The sequence below is a fragment of the Gekko japonicus genome, unplaced genomic scaffold (genome assembly GCF_001447785.1).
Source record: "Gekko japonicus isolate JY-2015 unplaced genomic scaffold, Gekko_japonicus_V1.1 scaffold16, whole genome shotgun sequence".
In the NCBI taxonomy this organism is placed as follows: Eukaryota; Metazoa; Chordata; class Lepidosauria; order Squamata; family Gekkonidae; genus Gekko; species Gekko japonicus.
In genome coordinates this window covers 1187891-1206957 of record NW_015169777.1, presented here as the reverse complement: position 1 = coordinate 1206957, position 19067 = coordinate 1187891, and positions in this window count along the sequence as shown.

The following is a 19067-nucleotide window of genomic DNA, read 5'->3' as shown; positions in this document are numbered from 1 at the left end:
AGGAGGTCCACCAGTGGGGCCAGGACATTAGAAGCCCTCCCACTGTTGACCCCCCCCCCCCAAGCACCAAGATGACAGAGCATCACTTGCCCCAGAGCCCCTAGCTATACCTTGTGGCTAATAGCCACTGATGGACCTCTGCTCCATATGCTTATCTAATTCCCTTTTGAAGCCGTCCATGCTTGTAGCCGCCACCCCTTCCTGTGGCAGTGAATTCCATGTGTTAATCACTCTTTGGGTGAAGAAGTTCTTCCTTTTATCTGTTCTAACCCGACCGCTCAGCAATTTCATTGAGTGCCCACGAGTTCTTGTATTGTGAGAAAGGGAGAAAAGTACTTCTTTTTCTACCTGCTCTATCCCATGCATAATCTTATAAACCTCAATCATGTCTCCCCTCAGTCGTTGTTTCTCCAAGCTAAAGAGCCCTAAGCTCTATTATCTCATGTATGAGACCTCACATTTGCAGAGATAAGTTCTTTGGATTCCTCCCAGAAGTTGCAAGAGAAGCGTTATTACTTGGAATCACCTTCCAAATGAGGAAGGGCTGAAAGTTTGTTATAAACTACAGCATCCACAGATGGTAATGAATGCATTTATATTAAAGAGCCAGTCCTAGCCTCATTTAATTAGACACAAATTCCAGAATATCCTAAACCAAAAGAAGTACACAGTTTGCCTAAGGGACTTTGCTGTTTTCTTTCAAGTTATGTTCTGTAGTGCAACAGCACGGTCATCACATGACAGCTGCCCACATGAATAAATACCCCCACACCACTCATACTGGTCATGTGGACAGACTCTGGATGGTGTGAGCCAGCCTACCAATGTTGCAAATTAAAAATACTCAGCTGGATGACCCTTCAGAAAGCATAAATGTTTCAAATGTTTCTTTGGAAGTTAAATTGTCACTTAGTAGCTCCATGATTATATACTAAAGTCATTTTGTAGCCATTTTTGGGTACTTCCAGACAGAAATAAATTGCAAGTGTCAGGCGAACTGGATAGGCATGCTTAACGCCCTCAAACTCAGCTAATCTTGACTGCTGCTACTCCAAGTGAAGAAGCAGAATCAAAGGGGCAGTAGCTGGCAGTATTATCAATCAATTCACCTTGGCTTCCTGCTTATTTGTCTTCCTTCTTGGATGCTTCTGGCACTGGAGAAGCTGCCATTTGGAACTGTTCTTAGAAGAAGCATTTACTTCATCTGATGCAGTATGATGAATCTGACTTCTTTTTTTTTTTGCTGCTGCTGCTGCTATTTCTCACATTTAGAAAAAACAGCAGCTTCTGCAAAACTGACAGCAAGGAACATGTTGGATGGTAAGAGGAAACCCCTGCTGTAAAAAATGATTATTTAGAAAGCAGCTTTTGACACCAGTGTTGTGTATACGTGTGTAATCAAACTAGAGGGAATAGACAAAACTGTGAATCACTGTGACTGACTAGCAGTTATAGCATAATAAACTGTCCTACTAAAGGTAGGATAAACCTTGGGAGTCCCTTGAGCTAGCTGCACACACTTAAAAGCAAAATGCTGTCTGCTCAGGGCCAGAATTAGGCTAAGTACACCTGAAACAGAGCAAGGTAATAGAAGGGATTGTACTATTTCAGGATACAGGTAGAAGGATCATATTTTTGAGTGCTTTACCATGTTTTAAATAAGACTCCAAGCAAAAGAAACCTGGAAAAGCAAGATGAAAAGTATTCTCTCTGCTACACTTGTTCTCTACTTACAGGTGTTTTTTTTAAAGAGAAAGAAGCATTCAAAATGTAACTCCCCAACTGCACTCTGATGTGGTACAGCCCACTCCATATCACCTCATTTTCCTGCAAATGTAGACCCAATCTTAGAGATCTGACAGTAAAGACTTCTAAGAGCACATCCCTTCCTGTGCTTTCCCTTTCCTGCTCTTCCAAATAAGGGTGCAAAGTACAAACAGTGCTACAAATGTGACACAAAATAGCTCAGAAGTAACTGTGAAACTCTGGGTCATAATATGAAAAGGCTAGGAGCACATATGGCATTATTATCGAGTGGACAGCTGTATCTCCAAAGTAAATGCTTGACAATATTTTAACAGATGTTGCTTGGCAACAGCTTAAAGGAGTCATCTGAAGGTTTTCAGCGTCTTTGATATTGGTCATATCATATGGGGGAACTGGAGGCCAGAATTCATTCACTTCTTGCAAAGATTTAAAAGAATATTTACTCTGAATTTTCTGTCTGGTTAATGTGTGTCTCACTAAGGTTTGGCTAAAGTTACTCTAAACAGGATTCAAAGATTTGTCACAAGTAAAGCTTAACCGCCGTGGCTCTATAACAATCTTTCCTGAATGGGCAATTCACTTGCAAGGGTGGAGTTGAGACAGGTGCTTAATACACATGTGGGCCCTGGTCACACGGGCTGGATAATCCGCAGGGGAACGGAGGCTTTTAGCTGCGGAGAAAAAAGAAGCACGGTAGCGCAATTCCCCCGTGGCTCTGTCCTCTAGCCGTCAGCAGCCAATCAGACCAGCGAGGCAACACAGCAGGAGCACAGCAGGACCGCATTTGTGCGCATGCGCTCGACGCGGACGGCTGCTGGATGAGACGGGCTACCAGCGCATCTCCAATCAGACGCCCGCCCACGCCATGCATTTACTGGAAGATAGTACTTCGAAACAGGTAGTTTTTAATTCCGGGTTTTCCGCGGGAAGCCACGGGTTGGCTGCAGGTGCGCTCCTGGTGTGATCGTGCCCGAATAATCCGCCCACCACCCATGGCTCTCCCGCAGCTACTTCCACGTGTGAATGGGGCCATGGTGTCTGAGAAGTAACAGCTGGAATGGACAGAGAGAGCTGTGATCTTGCTGAAGGTGAATCACCTTGGGGTGCAGGATCTGCAACAACAAAAGCCATATAACACCTTTTATTAAAATAATCTAAAGTAACACATCAGAGTATGGAAGATTTAAAATTCTCCAGAACCCTTTGTCAGGTTATAATGGTTTATAAAGATGTGTGTGGGGAGAAGATATTTTAGGCCATGATCTTAAGGCCTTTGAATATTGGATAGAATCTTTTATTGATTCCCAGTGGATGTAGGGTGTGGCTGAAGTAATGACATTCTGGGAAGAAGAAGCAAAAATTGGACATCATCCAACTGAAAGCACAAAGACCAGCAGTTGATCAAAGGACTCTCTGACATCATATGGAACATACCGCTCTCTTAGAAAACTGAGAGCACATGGGGGGAAAAACCCCATGGTAGTCCTTATATTAGGAAAAGTGGTGGCTGCACTAGTTAGTGAAGAAGATGAAAGAGAACAGGTGCAGAATATAAAATTTATTTGACTCTTGTGGATCCCAACACATTTCACAGTAAGCTTCATCAGGGGATCTTCTACACAAGATTTCCAATTCCCACCTTGAACAGTAGTAAAGTAAAGTATGAAGGGTACTTCTGGGCTGACCTTTTTTAAAAAAATGTCATACACAAAGGGGGAAAATGTACCCTTATGGAATCTGCTACCTGAAGCAAGTGCTGCATGTCACAATATAGGCCATGACTGAGTAGTACAGCTTGTGCTTCCTATGCAGAAGACCCCAGATTTTATCCCTGGGATCTCAAGCTAAAGGATCTTAGGCACAGGTATTGACAAAGTCTTTTCTGTACCTCAAAAGTTGGAGAATGACTGCTAGTACTAAGCTAAATAAATCCAAGTCTTTGGGTAAAGGTGGTGAAAAGTGCTGTCAAGTCACAGGTGACATGTTGACCCTGTAGGGTTTTCAAGGCAAGAGATGTTCAGAGGTGATTTGCCATTGCCTGCCTCTGTGTCATGACCCTGGTGTTCCTTTGAGGTCTCCCATCCAAATACTAGCCAGGGCTGACTTTTGCTTAGCTTCCAAGGTCTGATGAGATTGGGCTAGCCTGGGCTATCCAAGGCAGGGCATTTGGGTAAAAGTAGGTTTGGTGAACCAGAAGAGACACCACCCATGTAATATACTGTAGATTACAAAATCAGATTCATCCAATTATGCCTTTGTGGTCCCATTTCTCCTATGATACAGAGGCAAACATACACATTTGCCACTGATCATATATGCCACAGGCAACCATAGCCAATCAGAAAGTGATAGACATGTTTTCTTGATAGACATGTTCTCAAACATGTGCTTGTTGCATTCATACTTTGCATTTTCAGAAGTACACTTGAAACACCTTAAGTATGTATTTAAAATATATTGTGCAAAGTGGCCCATAAAAAGGTGGTAAACGGGAAACTTTAAGAATTTTTGCTGGAAGGATAACAGATAACATGTCAACACAGTCTGCAATCCTAAAAACATGTTTCTGAGACTAAGCCCTGTTGGATAAAATGGGACATACTTCTGAATAGACCTTCTTAGGACTGCTGCTATAGACTGTCAGTTTCTGGAGGTTTTTTTTAGTGAGGCACGACATCACTTCTACGTTTTTCCAGGAAGTGACACAACTATGTCACCCAACTCTGATTTTAATTTTTTTCCCTTCCTTCTGACTGCTGAAGTGCCAACGGGCAACAGGAGCTGGGAGCATGAGATCTCCCACCACCAATGAGCAAATGGCTGGAATAAGGATGGATAACTGATGGTGGGATGCCAAACAAAACAAAACAGGTCTTCACACACTGGCAGAAAATAGCAACAGAAGGGTTCAGACAAGTCTTCTGGGAAAAGAGTTTGGGGTACAGTAATCTAAAGCAGCACTCAAAGCAAGACTCTGACCACTGTGGTCAAGTAAGTTAGTAAGGGATTAGATGGTCACTTCAAGAATGTTGGTCCCAAGCCATATAGGACTTTAAAGGTGAAAAACAGAACCTTGAATAATGTCTGAACACAGATTGGGAGCCAGTACAGATGGGCCAAGACTGGAGTGATATGATCCCTATGACTTACTCTAGTCAATATCTTGGCAGTGCAGCAGCATTCTACACTAGTTGAAACTTCTGAATACTTTTCAAGGGCATCTCCATATAGAGCACATAGATGTAACCAGAGCATGCACCACAATGGCCAGATCTTTTCTGTCCAGGAAGGCTGCAGCTGGCTAAAAGGCAACCCTGCCACAGTTGATGCCTGGGTCCAAGAACACCCCCAAACTGCAGACCTGTTCCTTCAAGGGGAGTGCAACCCCATCCAGAATGGGTGACACTTTAAATCACAGTCACCTCTTTTGCTCACCTATAGCACTATGGGATTAAGCTTCATTTTATTAGACCACATCCACTCCAAAATAGCTTCCTACAGGCTTCCTGGGATCAGCTAGAAGCGCAAGGTAGAGCTGAGTGCATCCACATATCGGCGGCGACCCAGCCCTGATCTGGCTGACCTCACCCAAGGGTTTTATGTAAATGTTGAAGAGCATAGGGGATAAGATGGAGCTTATGGAACCCCACTGGCCAGAGGCCGAGGCACTGAGCAGCAGTTTCCCAGCACCACCTTCTGAAATCTACCCCCAGGTAGAACCAAAGCCAATGCAAAATGGTGCCTCCTAAGTCGGAAAAGGTGGTACAAGGATACCATGATTGATGATATCAAAAGCCATGGAAAGGTCCAGGAGAATCAAAACAGTCACACTCCCTTTGTCCATCTCCTGGTGCAGGTCATCCATTAGTCTGACCAAAGCTGTTTCAGTTCCATAAGTAGGCCTATTACCAGATTGGAAAAGATCCAAACAGTCAATAATTTGGCACCTGTACTGACTGAGGAAGCCAATTCAAGCCTCGGGGATACATTGTTTTGAATATAGTAATTCCTGTTCAGCATTTGCTCATTGTATCCTCCCTTTAATGGAAAATGGTAATTCTTAGATCAGCAACAGAATGCCCTGGAAGACTGAAATACCCCCCCCCCCCCATTTATTCTTTTATGTTGGGGTGCCCCTGCTTTGCCAATCAGTGACTAGAAGAGGATTTCTGACAGATATATTAAGTTGAAGAATGAACAAGTGACTGAGCCCAGAATGATAAAACTGTTGTTATCTATGACAACTATGGTCTAGTACTTGGCAGAATATCATTTTAAAACTTTTTATTTCTTGGAATTTTGCAAAACAATAAATAAAAATGAAACTAACAATACAAAATTACTTATAATTAAAAGCATAGGGGGAAAAAGAGAGACCTGTGTGGGTCTGAAAGCTTTCAAAACTAGAAATTGTTTGCCCAGAATTCATCTATCTGAATATTTACTTTATTCTATATTCAGTATTAGGTACAAAGGCAATCTGCATCAGCAATTGTGTAAAACTGATCTACCGAACCCAGAGTGCAGTTGGCAGGTATCTACAAGGTTCTGCAAGGTTGCAGACTATAGCACAGGTAATTTTTTTTTTCTTTGCCAGTTTCAACCAATCAGATGCTTCTACCAAACGAGCTAGCCAATGAGTGCTTTCTGGAACGCGGACTCTTGGAAATATCGGTGTCACTTGGCCAATCCAAAGCCGCTTCAGCCTCTCGCGCGCGCCCACCTCCTCCTATTGATAGGGGAGGAGGGCGCTTCAGCGGGAAGGTGGGGGGGGCGACGCTTGGCAGCCGCGGCGCCTGCTAGTGTGCCGCTCAGCGCGCGGAGCCAGACGAAAAGGCGGGCTGTGGTGCCTCCCGCTCTCCTGCCGCGGCTGCCCTTCTCCCTCTCGCGGTCCCTCCGACAACATGGCAGGGCTGAGCAGCAGCATCTCGAGCTTCGGGCGCTGCACCCACGCCGTGGTGCGGGCTCTGCCGGAGTCCCTGTGCCAGCACGCCCTGAGGCGAGAGAAGGGCAAGGAGGTGGACTTCGCGCGCGCCGAGCGGGAGTACCAGCTCCTGGTCGGCGTGCTGAAGACCAAGCTGGGGCTGCAGGTGCTGGAGCTGCCCGCCGACGAGAGCCTGCCGGACTGTGTCTTTGTGGAGGACGTGGCTGTCGTCTGCGAGGAGACAGCCCTCCTCACGCGCCCGGGGGCGCCCAGCCGGAGGAAAGAGGTACCGTGGCGGCGCGCGGGCTGGGGCGGGGGGGAGCACGGGGGGCAGGGGAGAACTGACGGCAAGAGTTGAACCTCCTCCTGCCCGGCATCCTTGGCGATAAGCGAGGCAACTTCTCATCGCAGCGGAAGGTGTGGGGAGCGGGGGGCTGCTGTTGTGTGTGTGTGGGGGGGGAGCGCCTTGTCAGCCAGCACCACCAGCTTCTGCTGCTGCATCTCGGGATGGGTCGGTTCATTGCCTAGCACAGCCGAGCAGGCGGCCGTTTCCTCGCACTGACATTGATTAGACCTGAAAGGAAGGCTCGTGGAGTGCTAAGTGCGCGGGGGAAAGGGGGGGGGGCGGACTGCGAGGCGCCTGAGCGGCTCTCTCCCGAAGGCAGACTTCTTTGGGTGCCTTGGGTGTGGAGTGCGGTACTGTAAGGCGTGGCCGGCTGGGAGGAGGGGAGGCGGAAGAGAGAATGGCAGGGCGGAGGAAGAAGATGCTCAGTGCAACTACAGTCTCTCTCGCCTCTTCATCGTGAACTCAGAAGCCCTCTCCCATCTCTCATCTTTCATAAGGCTTGCAGAATATCTGCAAATTGGGGTGGGGAAAAAAATATCCCTGAAGCTAGCATTGTCTTGCCTGAATCACAGTCAGTTTTCATGGGGGGGGGGAGATGCTGAGGCCAGATGTGTTGTGATGGTTTGTTTTAGAAACGACTGCAATTCGACTGCTCTGAAAGGATAATTTGGCTCCTTTATTTGCATCTTCCTTTCTCCCGTTTTAGAAGTGATGGGAATATTTTTTTAAAAAAATATAAGTGGGTGGGAACAAGATTTTGCACATATGCTTTTAGGAAACACTGATGGCTTGTGTTTGCTTCAGAGTAAATCACAGCAGGTTTCTTTTTAATGAAGCCAGATCAAGGGTGATGCACATCACATTCATCACAAGTAATTAAAAACCTCAGGAATCTTCACAAGATTTTTTTTTTTAAATCTACACTTGCATGAACACTAGGAAAATTGGGCATAGATATTACTGAACGGACACATTTCCTGCAAATTCTGAACAAGGTTCTTCAAAGCACGGATGGATATGCCTTTGAAAGTACAGAAACTAGCCATTTTAATTAATCATAATACAGTTTGTCTTTGAAAAAGTGCATGCATTAAATATATTAGCATGACAGTTCATTGCAGTCATATTGTATTTCTGCACCCAACTACAAAAAGTTTAAAGATGCTTTATCAGCCAAACAACTATAGATTACTGTTTCGTTTTACTAAAATCTGTCACTTGTTCAGTTTCTTAACAGCTTTCTATCCTCTGGTAAATTGAAATGAAAATTAATGTGCCCAGCTGTTCTGTCTTTAAATGAGGCATAGGTTCTTGCACATCTTTCTGCATGAAACAGACTCTCAAGAGCAGATATGAAACCCTTGTGTCCCGAATTCATACAAAATTAGTAATTCATGTTTTCTTTAATCTAAGTCATAATATTCTTAACCAAACATGGTTTCAAGCAGATGTATTTGCCATAGTATATATAAGATTCTTTGCATAATCACACATTGTAAAGGCTAAAATTGAGAAATATTCAATATTTTTGTATCTTACATAAATACAGACTTCACCTACTAATCTGGTATGTTGGAATGCATCTGTTGAGAGTTCTTTCCTTCCTTGAGTAATTTTGGCTGCGGTCACACGGAGCATTAGCCACGCTACAGAGACGGAAGATAGGCGGATTTTCTGGGCGCGATCACAGCACCACATCTGGGAAGTGTAGAGCTCCCGTGGCGAACCCGAGGCTTCCCGCCAAAGATGCGGGGTAAAAAACTAGTACCTCCGAGGTACTAGTTTCCGGAAACCGCGGGGCAAGGGCAGGCGCCTGATCGCGTTTCCGGTGGTAGGTCGTGGCATCCGGCACCCGCCCATGTCCCGTCGCTAAAAGGTTTTTTTTCCCCAAGTCTCCACGAGATGTGCACAAGCACCCAACGAGCATGCGCACACTTCGTTTAAAAACAAACAACACAGCCCCCTCCTCTTTTCCATACCCCTCCACTCCTGGCTTGGCCTGCCTCTGGCGGAGGTGCAGGGGGCGTGTGGTGGGAGGGTGGCTTGGCTGAAGCTCCTGGAGGGGACCGGACGAAGGACACGAGGACACGTTGCATTCCTCTGCAGCCCTGGAAGGGGTTAAACCCGGAGCCTTTTGCTAGGGAGGCTGCATCTTTGCCGCGCTGCAGGATTGTCCTGTGATCGGCACCTCCCCCCTAACCATGGGACCTCGATGGGACGTCTGATTGCGCAGCCGCGTGTTATTTTGCTCCAGGGCAAACAGCCACGCTCCCCCCCACACATTTTCCTGCCCGTGTGACCGGGGCCTTTGTGTAATTCTTGAGTAATTTTTAGGCTCCAGTTTGAAGAATCCCTGAAGTAGATTTCTTTGAGTGGAACCTGAAAGCTATTTTTTTTTCATCTCACATTGTGATATATTTTTTATTTTATATTGTCATATGGATCTCCCAAAGTTTGCTTTAGTGTGCTGTAGTATGGTGCAGTTTTTATTAACATTCCCACATATAAATTGGAGCAAATCCAAGTAAATTTTGCATCATTCAGTTTCAGTGTGCTGATGTGCCCCATGAGCTGTAATTGGTTTCCAGGGCATAAGGCGGTCATGTCAGGAACCACCTAAGCAATCAGTTCAGACAGGCAGGGAGGAGATCAGCCAGCCAGAAAATGAAATAAAAGCAGTCAGCAGAGTCTGGTTTGGGAAATGGCTGAAGTGGATTAGCGGCTAAGAAAAGCTGGGCTGTTCAATAATGCAACAGCAAAATATAACAAACATTGGCCATGCAGTACCAGCTCCTGAAAATTAGCAAAAAATGTATATTGCATGGGCACTATCCAGAAACAGTTGTGTAAGTCCCAATTTAATTATACAGCATTTCACAGACTTGAAGAAGTGCCGTTGACCTTAATATGATGATGTTACATCAGAAATGACAGAACTGTGTGCATCCCCACGCAGCTGTGAGAAAAACATTGAAATCTCCTGTTAATTCAAACTATACCACAAAGTGCTACATTTCTACATAGTTCACTGCTCTGGCTTTGTACCCTTCCGGCCAACCTCTGCCATGACCAGGTAATTTCCCATGTGTCAACCCTGAATATGAATGTGCTTGGATTATTTGGTTGCTGCTGCTGAAGAGATATGGCAGAATTAGTGAAACTCACAGGAGGTTTCCTGTAGCACTCTGCATTAGTCAAACTCTTGTTTTGCTTTCTTCCAGTGAACAGGCTCACTCAGAACAGAAGCAGACCTATAGGGCTGAGCTCTCTACAGGCCTCACAATTCTACACACATGCTAAATGTAAATCTTTTAACATGCATGAGTGGTGTGCTTAAATTACAAGTCAGAAAAAGTTTCTGTGTTAGATGTAGTCATCTTTTGTTCCGTAATCCAAATAAGGTCCCCTAAAGGGGACAGCATACCTTTGCCAATTGCAACTCTTTCTCCTTTTCTTCTTTTTACCAGAAAACAGGTATCTCAAGCCCCACTGGAGATGATACATGTACCCAAGTAAGTCGAGGAGTAGGCCATCCAGAAGCCATAAGAAGCTTGCATTACAGAGAAGCAATTTCACATATCATTTTTCACTGCATATTGCTATCAACAGGAAAATAGGAGAATTGAGAGAAAGTGAAAAGGAAGGGGAGAGACTGGAGTGAAAAGATTTGGGACTAGGTAGTTGGGGCATATGTGAAGAAGGGTGCATAACCATGAAAGACTGCTGAAGTTATAAACGTATGTTATAGTAAGATACTGGTCTGATTGTTTTTGGCTCGTTGAGGTGTTTATATGAAACTATTTATTTATTTATTCTTTAAATCTGTGGCCTTCCTTTCTTCTTCAAATAAGAACTCAAAGATAGCTACTCTTTGAGCAAGTAACATTTTAATACCTTCTTAATCTGACAGGACAGTACATTTGACGAAATGCTGTAGTGGGTATCTAATATGTTCAAATAAATTGGAAATTTGTGGGAGGAAGTATGAATAGTAATCATACATAGTACAGCACAACAAAAGTACAGAAAATGTACTTTAGAAAATGCAGTTCTTATTGTGGACCCAGTGCTCAAGGGGTGGGGTGACAGCAAGGCAAACCTCAATGCATGCAAGACAAACAGACACTATGTTGAGGTAAAATGGCCACAACTTTACTGGTTGCACCTGATGGAGACATGATGGGGCACCATGGGGCAGTGGATCCCAGCATTGGCCAACCCACCTGCCAGCCATTTAACACTGCATTAAAATACCCTAGCTGCTCTAATAAAAAACAAATACAAAGTTTTGGTCTGTTAATTTCAAGATAGAATAAAAAAATAAATGTTTTATCCATTTCTTATAAACCTAGCTTAATAAACAATGAAATCTAGTGAACTGGTATTTTATAAACAGGTGCAGGTGATTGATTTATTAACTGTGTGATCCTTATGTTTAGAACATGATGATTTATTGTTGAAGCTTAGAAGCTTAAAATCATGCCAGACCTTCACTAAAACTGTCTGATAGTACACCTCTCCCCATATTTTTAAATTTCTCCTAAAACTTTCCATCTGCTGCTCTGCATGTGAGATGAATGGAGGTTGTTTGATAAGGAATTAAACATAAAATTACATAGTTTCATATATAGAATTCAGTGGAACAAACTTAATTCCTGAAAAGCAAATGCCTAACTGGTGTGTAAAATATTAAAGGAATAAGCTGTTGTCTGAGAGCTACTAGAATGTCTTGGATGGACTTGTGAACTTGCATGTAGAAGATATTCTAAAATGTTCATTTAATTATTACCTTGGGTTAGGGAAACTTTGAAAAGTCATTATAGACATTTAACTGAGTTAAATTTTTGCTTGTGATGGAACACTTTTCCCATGTGCACATTGTAACCTATCCAGATAGAAAGGAAATAAGCACCCGGCCAAATGCCATAAGGATGCAATTGACCTGAGTAATTCAGTTTTTTGTCAGTGGTGATGAGGTTTCCAGTCATCGGGTAAGACCAGGTTGTCTGAACAGTCCACTGACCTGTGAAACCCATGGCCATAACCTTTAGGACAAGGTATTAGTCAGTGCTCACTTGAAGAGGAAGGAGATTTGTCTGAATCCATAAGAAATGCACAGGATGACCTTGCTGTCTCTCTAGCCCTTGACTGAACAAAAAAACATACTTTTCTAGTCCAAATGTGGGGGCTGAATAGACCTCACAGCAAGTAATAGAAATTTAAAAAAAACATTGTGGGTTTCCATTGATCATGGCAAGGGGGTCTTCATTAAATATTTCCCTGTGGTAATAGAGAAACAGAACAGCAGCAATGTTACTGTGGAGAGAATATCAGATAATTAAGAAAATATATTAATTCCATTTTCCTATTCAGTGTTTGGGGGATGGGGGGAATGATCCAACACTATTGGACTATATACTTTGCAATTTACAAAATATTTACAGGTGTGTGTGTGGGGTGGAACACCACATTGACGCCATGACCCCAGAGACCTGATTAAAGTTGAGGTATACTTTAAAGATATAAGACAAAGTTTTACCTGTTTTCCACCTCTCAGGGTCAGTTTGATCTTACTTTCCGTTAAAAGCTAGATATAGCAGCATAATTTGGGGAATTCTGGATCATAGCTCTTTGCCATTGTAGTTGTCATCTGTAGCTCAAGAACTACAAGCCATGAGAAAACTGTTAATACAAGTTATTTTTCTGCCCTGAGATATTCCTTATCTTTTTTAAAGATCTGAGCTGATTTTTTTTAACCATCAAGCTTATATTCCCTGAATTTCAGTTGATATAGAGAACCAGTATAGTGTAGTGGATTGAGTGCTGGATTTAAGTAAGGATACCTTTGCTCATTCCATTGATATACGCAGACAGAGACTAATTCAACTGATACAAAATTACTTTAAATCAAAAGTGGATCTACAGACCTTTTAAAGTCCTGAGAAAGGTTAGATACTGGAGAGATTAAGATCCACTGAATATAACTTTCACCCCCTCCCCCAAGTTTAATTCAGTGGTCTGAAGACATGCAAATGGTTTGTTGCTTACATAGAATTATACTGACATAATTATAACTGAACTTGACAAACTAGAGTGTAACAATTGGGACGTTTATATTAGTGTTACTATGTGTTTAGGAACAAAATTTATTGTTTGTGTTATGTGCCATCAGTTCACTTCCAGCTTATGGCAACCTAGGAATTAATGACCTCCAAAACGTCCTATCATCAATAGATTTGTTCAGGTATTGCAAACTGAGGGCTGTGGCTTCCTTCATCGAGTCAATCCATTTCATGATGGGTCTTCCGCTTTTGCTGCTGCCTTCAACTTTTCCTAGCATTATTGTCTTTTTTGGTGAATCTTGTCTTCTCATGATATAACCAAAGTACAATAGCCTTGGTTTAGTCATTTTAGCTAGGGAGAATTCGGGCTTGTTTTAATCTAGAACCCACTTATTTGTGTTTTTGACCATCAATGGTATCCATAAAACTCTCCTCCAACACATTTCATATGAATCAGTGTTCTTCCTTTCAACATCACGTTTCAAATGAATTTATTTTCTTCTGCCTTTCTTTTTCAGCTTTCTTTATTAGGAGCAAGAAATAATCAGCTGAAGTTTAGATGAAAATTTGTTTCTATATAGGGCACATGACCAAAAATTGAATGAGGCACATATTTTAAAATAGCTCTAACTTGCTCCTAGTGGTTAAATCATGAATTAAAGTAGTGAGATTAATTGTAATATGCCTGTTTTAAATACTAACAAATGTCCCCCATTAACTAAGCCGAAAAGACTTCTTAATAAGCTTAATAACTGTTTAATTGTATAAAATCGTAATTAGAATTTCACATTCAGGATGATTCTACTCAGAATTGTATACAACAAGAAATGTTTCTTGACTGCGATACAAGAAGTAATGATTAAGCTTAATTCCTTAACTGATCAGGACAGCAACGTAAACTACCATCTGAAAACAGCCAATGCCTTTTTCCGATAGTAGTTTACATTGCTGCCCTGGTATTCAGATTTGGTAATGTAAATATTTTTATTAAAAGGAAGATGATAAAGCTAAAGATGTGTTGCTCAATAGGCCTAAACTTGGTGTATAGGTGCAGTGTCATCTCAGCTGAGCAAGCCTGCTTGAGAAAGTGACAGGATATACTATTTGTGTTCTTATTCACAATCCTCTGATTTCATAATCTCAGTATAATTGTTGGGAAAGTTTAGTTTTTACAGTCTGAGACAGTTTTCTTTTTCATAACTATTTTATTATTTTCAATAACAATAATAACAACAAATAATAATAGTAATGAATAATAATTTTAAAAAATCAAATAATAGCAATAATAACAACAATAGTTCCAAGATGTTTTCTTCAGAACAAGCCTCAATGAGTTCAGTGGGGCTTAACTCTGAGTATCAAAGAGTACTTAAAAGGCTTTAATAGTTAATGATAAGTCATATTGAGTAGGGCTTCATTCAGATGTCACAAAAAACTTCTGTTAGGCCATGACGGACACAAACATGGATTGTCACCATGCTTACACATTCCCCCCTCCTCCCCTCAAGCTTAGAGCATGACTGAAAACTTCCTGATTTTCTAAGCCTTCAGTCAAACTCTAGCTGAGATTGAGATGTCCCTGTGTGTATCTAGCATTGCGGTTTGTTTTCTCCTTTCAGTCAGGATTCTAAATCGTTAAATCCAGGTTTGGGGAGAGGAAGCAACCGCTAACTTATTGGGATACCCTCCACCAAATGTCATCTGAAACAAAACCATCTATGTACCTTCTTGAGTAAAGAGGTCATCCATACCCACTCTGGTAGGCCATTCCAGAGGGACAGACCTGCCCAAGAAAAAGTCCACGACCAAATTGTTGCCATATGAACCAAAAGAAGGCTGTCTGAAGAGTGTAGCTGCTAAATAGGAGAGAGTTGTATGTGAAGAGGTGCAGTTTATTAAGTTTAAAGGCCATGAAGCACGTAAAAGGTAATAACCAGCACTTTGGATTAGGTCTGGAAACAAATAGCTAACTAGTAAAATCTGGCTTCCCTGTTCAGTGTTTTGAGTGAGAACAGGCTGCTCAGGGCCCAGCAAGGAAGGGGGAAGTAGTACAAATAGAAGGGGGGGGGGTTTCTGTCCATTTAATAGAGGCTTAATGGTATGTTATTTACCCCCCCACACCATGAAAAGCTTCAGCTGCCCATCCTTACACATTAAGCCCCTATAAAAGGCACAGAGTATTTTTCTCCAAGCCCTTTTGCTACTCTAAGTACAAGTTTCATATACTGCAGGGGTTCCCTGCCTAGACTTTGCTGCCCATACTGATGGGGTTGGACTATCAAGCAGCTTGAATCAGGACCACTGAAGAGATTGTAATACTACCAAGAATGTATATCTGTGATGTGATTTAAAATACAACAACAGTAGACTATCATATGACTGAAAAGCTCAGTGCCAAAAGATGATAAATTGTAAGGTTCTTAATAAGTGACATTAATGAATGTCAGCCATATACTGGCTCCCTGCCATTAATTAGGTTAATAGACTTCTTTACATTGCACATTAGTACCAGCAGTATTTCTAGTTACAGGGGAATCATTTACAGTAGTCTCTTTGCAGGTTTGGCGATGATCCATCTACATTACCTTGGGGATTAGCCCTTGCTAGTGGGAGATGCAAAAAGAAATTTAAAAATGATTAATATTTAATATTGTTTTGTAGCATTTACACAAAGCCAGTTCATACTACTAAATTCCTCCATGTGATGGTGTACATTGCATACAAAACATTTGTACAGGGGTGTCAGACATGTGGCCCATGGGCCGGATGAGGCCCCCAGAGGCTTCTATCAGGCCCGCAGTGGAACTGGCTGTCTCCTGCTTCTTCTTCCAGTTCAGCTGCTGCTGCATTATTATAGCTTGCTTTGCCAGACTATGGTCCCTGCCACACGGCAGGGAAACGGAGGGCTGATCTGCGGCAAATGTGAGCCGCACCAAAGTTGGAACGCCGCGGCGGGATCCCACAGATCCCCGGAGCCGCGGCGCGTCACTCCCCGGCACGATCAGATGCCGGGGAGGAAGAGTCGGCTGGGAGGGGGAGGCTGCCGAACGGCGCATGCTCGAGCATGCGCAGTACGGCAGGGGGGCGGGAAGCACCAGCACAAATACAAGCCGGCCGATCCCACGGCCCGGCTTGCGGCGCTCCAACGGTTACAACCACCTAGGTAGGTGGTTCTTTTTTACTGCGCATTTTCGCCGGTAGGGACGGATCCGGGACGGATCCGGCACGCTCCCCAGATGTTGAGGTGGGATCGCGCTGGTTTGCTCCGCCCCCATTCCGTCCCGCTCCCGGCCCAAATGGGCTTGTATGAACAGGGCCTATGTCGCTCAGGAGAGATAGATAGGCAAGGTTCTGTTCCCTACTCTGCCTGAGGCTCCTCCCCCTACTCCTCCCAGGTAGAGGGAGGGAATGAGCCAGAGCTTGCTTCCTGGCCAGGCTGCCTCAATCGCACAGGAAAGAAAACCAAGCCTTTCTTCTCCACCATTGGCTGAGGCTTCTCCCTCTAAGAAATGAAAGGGCTTTATGAAAGGAATTTTGTTGCCTAATACATTTTTTGGTCAAATATTTTTTTTAATGGCGTTTATCTGGGACATTAGGTATATGTCATTTCAATCTAAACAGATCTTGGTCAATTAAACCCAGTCTGGTCACAAAGCTTTTGTAGGGACCATTACAGGACAGACCATGCTGCTGACCAGGCTGGCTTTCTGCTTTTTATGTAGAAGCATCCTTGGCAAAATGGAACATGTTCCTGGTTCTCCATCACAGTTGTATCTGCTGTTGGTGTAGTTTGTAAATGGTGAAGTGCATGACCTGCTGGACAGGTATTCCAAAAGAGTGCTTCTGCTTACTTTACAAACTGAGTTTGGAAATGGGCCTCCTCCTCCTAAACTTGGGTGTAAAATGAACAATCACCAACATGAATTCCTGCATGCTGAAAAACAAGGATAAAGAAATTGACTCATGACTGTCAAGATTATGCAAGACAAGTATGATGCTGAATACCTGTGCTTCATATCTTTGCGTTCGCAGTAATTCTATGGCCATATAAGTTGTTAGGTTAGGAAAGCAGCATGTGGGTTTAAACACATCAGATTAGCAGTGTCTTCCAGCCAGCTTCATTGCTGTTGGAAAGTGCCATCAAGTAGACTTATGGTGTCCCCATAGAGTTTTCAGGGCAAGAGATGAACAGCGGTGGTTTGCCATTAACTGCCTCTGAGTAGCAACCTTGACCTTTCTTGGTGGTCTCCCATCCAAGTATTAACCACGGCCGATCCTGCTTAGCTTTTGAGATATGATGGGATTCGGCTAGCTTAGCCTGGACTATCCAGGTCAGGGCAAAAATAATTAAGTACTGTCAAGTCACAACCAACTTCTGGCAACCCCTCATGTAGTTTTCAATGCAAGAGATGAGCAGAGTTGATGTGCCATTGCCACCTTCTGCATAACAATCCTGGTCTTTCTTGGTGGCCTTCCATCCAACTACTAACCATAGCCAACCCTGCTTAGCTTCCAGTCTGGGATAGTCAGGCCGCTACAGTTTCATTTAGTGTATTTTTTTTTAAAAAAGGCAAGTGATCAGTCATGGCTGTCCTTGCACACCATGCATTTTGCCTTCGGCCAAGACACATAAGCCATTCTTTGAGAGTGCTCAGTGTACAGTCACTGTTGCACAAACTTCACCTCCCCCTGCACCTAACATTTCTGTGGTTCTGAGAAGGCAGCCATTCTATCCCTGTTAGGCTGGCTGCAACAATTCTAGATGTCTCTACATAGGGAATCATGGCCACCACAACTCTTGGCACATTCAGAGCTAGGTGCAGTGATGGCTCCCAAGTGCTAGTTTGAACATAGGTGGATCCCTAATTATGGTGTGTTGTATTGTAACAAATGTTGTGGCTATTTTAACCCTGAAGAAAATTAAAATTGATTCAAAGTATTAAATTGAGCAGCAGTCATAGGATTATGTATTTAAAATGTCACATAATGAGTGGAACTGATCAATACACTTGTCCATCAAAAGGCAAATGCTGAAACAGGGCACTTGCAGGGGGAAATAAGATGGTAGGAAGAAGTGTTTAACACTTTACTGACAGAAAATTCTTCCCTCAAAAATATACCTAAGGCTACTTTAAGCCATTTTTTCTCAGGTAGTGTACAGCCCTGGTGGCAGGGCCGTTTTTAAAGGTGAATTGAGTGGTGTGGGGAGGGTTCAGCTCCACTTCCGCCTGCCACTTCTTCCCTGCAAACACCCCCCCATACCTGTGTTGACATTGTCTTGGCAAATGCATATTTTTATCCACATGATGCCCTCAAGGCCGGCCCCAGCTTATTTTGCAACCTAGGCGAGGATTCCTTCTGGTGCCCCCACGTGTGCCACCCCCTCCCCCCGTGCCTCTCCTGGCCTTCCTGGGCTGGCACCTGCAGGCTCAGTCTCCGCTCAGGCTGGAGGGCTGGAGAACAAACTCATTCCTGCCGCAGCCGAATCGCCCGCTCACCACTTTCATGGCAGCAGCTCACCGAAGAGAATGTTTGCTCCCAGGACTCCACAGCTCTGAGGGAGCCTCGGCCCCCCCTGCCGCCCCCACCCCCGTGTCTCCTTTCTCGTGCAATCTGCTCTCGCCCTCCGCAGGGAGCTCGGAGGAGCCCGGAGACCAGGGTGGTGGCGGTGCTGAGGCGGGCGAGCGGCCTGGTCCCGGGAAGTGCCCAAGGTTCTTGCCGGGCAGATGTGTGGGCTTTGGGAAGGGCCGGCTGCGGGGTCAGTAGCGGGCTCGGCTGCGAGGCGGACGCAGGACTCTGGGATGGAGGGGTGGGGGGTCTGGCCAGAAGACATCTCCGCCGCCTGGGGTGGAACGGCTGGAAACTGACCCCCAGCCTCCTCCGCCTCCCCCACGCCCCTGACTGCTTGAGGGATCGGCCTGGCTGCCACCCTCCTGGGGGGACTCTCTCCTGGGCAAGCATTCTGCTC